Below are 2,750 nucleotides of genomic sequence, written 5' to 3'. Positions count from 1 at the left end.
TGGCTAGCGGCCAACTTGTAAACTCCCTTTGGTTTAGAGTTTAAGGGACTACGTATTCTACGAGTGGCAGCTATGTGTTGCTGAGAATTTTAGCCATATTTTCAAAGAGAATCCATGCCTCATTCTCGTGCATGGTGAGGAAAGTACCTCCACACGACGCATCAACCATGGACCTATCTTTATTAGCCAACCCATTATAAAAATTTTGGACTAATTGCCCCTTGGGGACTTGGTGATGTGGGCATTTTCAGAGCAAGTCCGTAAGGTGCTCCCAAGTCTCGAAAAAGAGTTCCCCATCCATCTGTAAGAAACTGGTGATGGCTCTCCGAAGCTAGTTAGTCTTCCCAATTGGGAAGTACTTTTTAATAAATTCATGTTCTATGGGCCACCGAGTTCGGTTCTAAGGATATCAACCAATATTTGGCCTTATCCTTCAAATAGAATGGGAAAAGCCTAAGATGGAGAGAATCAATCACTAAAATTAGGGATGCTGATGGTGGAACAAATTTTCAAGAACTTATCTAGATGCTAATAAGGATTTTTTGTCAAGATCCCATGAAAATTGGGCAATATTGTGATGATTGAAGTCTTTATCTCAAATTGTGCCTCCTAAATATCCAAGAACCGGATGCAAGACGGCGATGTGTATGCATTAGGTACAAAATAATCCCTAACAGGCTGAGGGTGTTACTCTCCTACCACAAGTAGATGGGGAGCGTGGGGTTTCGGGATTTGTTTAGTGGGAACCGGTGGGTTATTTTTGGCCATGTCTTTCAATTTAAATGACTCGGCTTTCTCTGTAGTAGAGATAGGTTTTCTCAATCTCAAGATCTATAGGAACTATCTTGGGTTCCAAAGAACGTAGACCAAACATACACGCGTGTAAGCACACAGATTCAGACTTCAAAAATAGAAAAAAAAAATAAATAAAATAGAAATTAACAAAGACAGTGAAAACAAAAGGGGAGCAAATCAAAAGAACAAGGCAATAATGCTCTAAAGCGGAAATTGGCTTATAATCGTAACCAAGTCCTTGGCAATGGCGCCAAAATTTGGTAGGCATGCCAAGGCTTGGGTTCTTAACTACAAAAAATAATTTTTATAAAACTTAACTATCCCGAGTTCAGTAGAAAGTGGGTAAGTCGGGTATCGATCCATGGAGACTTAAAGCGTAGTTATTAAACCACTTCCAATTTAGTTTACTAAAGCCTTGTTATGAAAAAGAAGTGAAAGATAGTATTTTGCAATGGTGATTATCTAACAACTACTAGAAAGCATGTAACTGAAAGCAAAAAAATCTAAACTACTAGAAAGCAAGTAAAATTTTAAGTTACACTACTCCAACAAAGTGATACTGTGGTCCGAATCAGACATTGGACGCCATGCTTCTAACTACGCTCATCCAGACTTCCATAGAAGTACTAACCCGAGCGAACCAAAGCGAGAGAGGGGCGATCGGGGGCACAGGGTAGCAAGGGTGCACCAACCATCCGAAGTATGGTCAGGAACTGGAGTATACCCTGTCTCAACGATAACAAACACCTCCGTAATTCCGTAGTCGACTATTTTCCTCTGACTAATACGTAGCAGTATTTATCCTTATCTGCAATCTTTCATCAAACACATAGCAAGTAAATGGAAACCAATAAATTGAAAGCAGTAAATGAAAGCATGAGTAAAAAGATCATCCCTTGATCATTCAAAACAACTGTCACTAAAGCCAGAAGTACAAGAAGAGATTATCCAATATACACGACTATTGTATGAATGCCGCCAGTTGTCACAGCCTGTCAGACACTCCATACACGAACGAAAACTACTCTACTCCTACTCTAACTTGGCTCTTAATGACTTCCTAGGTCTGTCACTAACCTACGAGAGGCCAAAAAGGAACCCAGAGCTTATGTTCGTAGTGAATACTTACAAGCTCTAAGGTTTACAAGCGTTGTTTTACAAGTTAGGAAAGTTTGCAGCAAATCTTACGCAGAAGATCGTTGCTGTCGACCAAGTCGCCATTCTGTCATTCTTGTGGGTGCCCTAGTCAAATCTCGTAGGAAGTCAAGGATTCGAATCTTCAATGTCTTCGACTTCGCCGCGCCTCAGGGTCTTAATGATTGAGCTGATGGTCGAGACTTGCAATATCTCAATCCTCGAGAAATCTCAATATCTCGACATAGTGGCCCCAGAAGGTCTCTTGGTCGAAAACTTCGTCAAGACTCTTAGTATTTCTGAATTTCAGTTTTGTCTCAGTACCTTGACATGGTCGCTCTAGGGTGTCACTTGGTCGCGCACTTGGTCGAACCTTGCGGCATTATGATCTCAATCTGAACCTTGGAGTTTGTAGTGAAAGACTAAGTTGCCCCTATGGTTTGCTGGTCACGCCACATGGTTGAGTGTCATCTTCCTATCTATTTATGTTCTGAAGCTTTTGGAGCTTGGCTAAATGTCTAAATTCGGGTTTTGAATCCCTGAAATCCTCCTTGGCATTTTGTAATGCCTAACTCCACGATTTTAAACTATTTTTCTTGAAAAGACAAACAAACCTTGCATAACTCTGAACAATGATAACTCTAGGTAAATACATAACAAAATAACAATTAAAAAAGGAAAATGAGTGTCTAAAATCATGTATTTTAGGGACTCATCATCTACCATGTAATATTTTCCAACAATGAGGTATAGGTGGCAATGAATATTAGTTTCAAAAATTATTTTTTTTCAATAAAAACAAAGGAAGCCTTTGAGTCTGG

The 2,750-nt window shown here is 39.9% G+C and overlaps 1 non-coding gene across 1 annotated transcript; it reads left to right on the top strand.

Moving 5' to 3' along the window:
• Window positions 1-227: 227 nt before the first annotated feature.
• Window positions 228-333, top strand: LOC131158990 (small nucleolar RNA R71). Its single transcript, XR_009137605.1, has one exon. It is a non-coding gene; the product is annotated as a small nucleolar RNA R71 (small nucleolar RNA).
• The last annotated feature ends 2,417 nt before the right edge of the window (window positions 334-2,750 follow it).

Source organism: Malania oleifera, chromosome 6, assembly GCF_029873635.1.
Source record: "Malania oleifera isolate guangnan ecotype guangnan chromosome 6, ASM2987363v1, whole genome shotgun sequence".
Lineage (NCBI taxonomy): Eukaryota > Viridiplantae > Streptophyta > Magnoliopsida > Santalales > Ximeniaceae > Malania > Malania oleifera.
The sequence above is the reverse complement of the archived record's forward strand: the minus strand, read 5'-3'. Positions and strand labels throughout refer to the sequence as shown.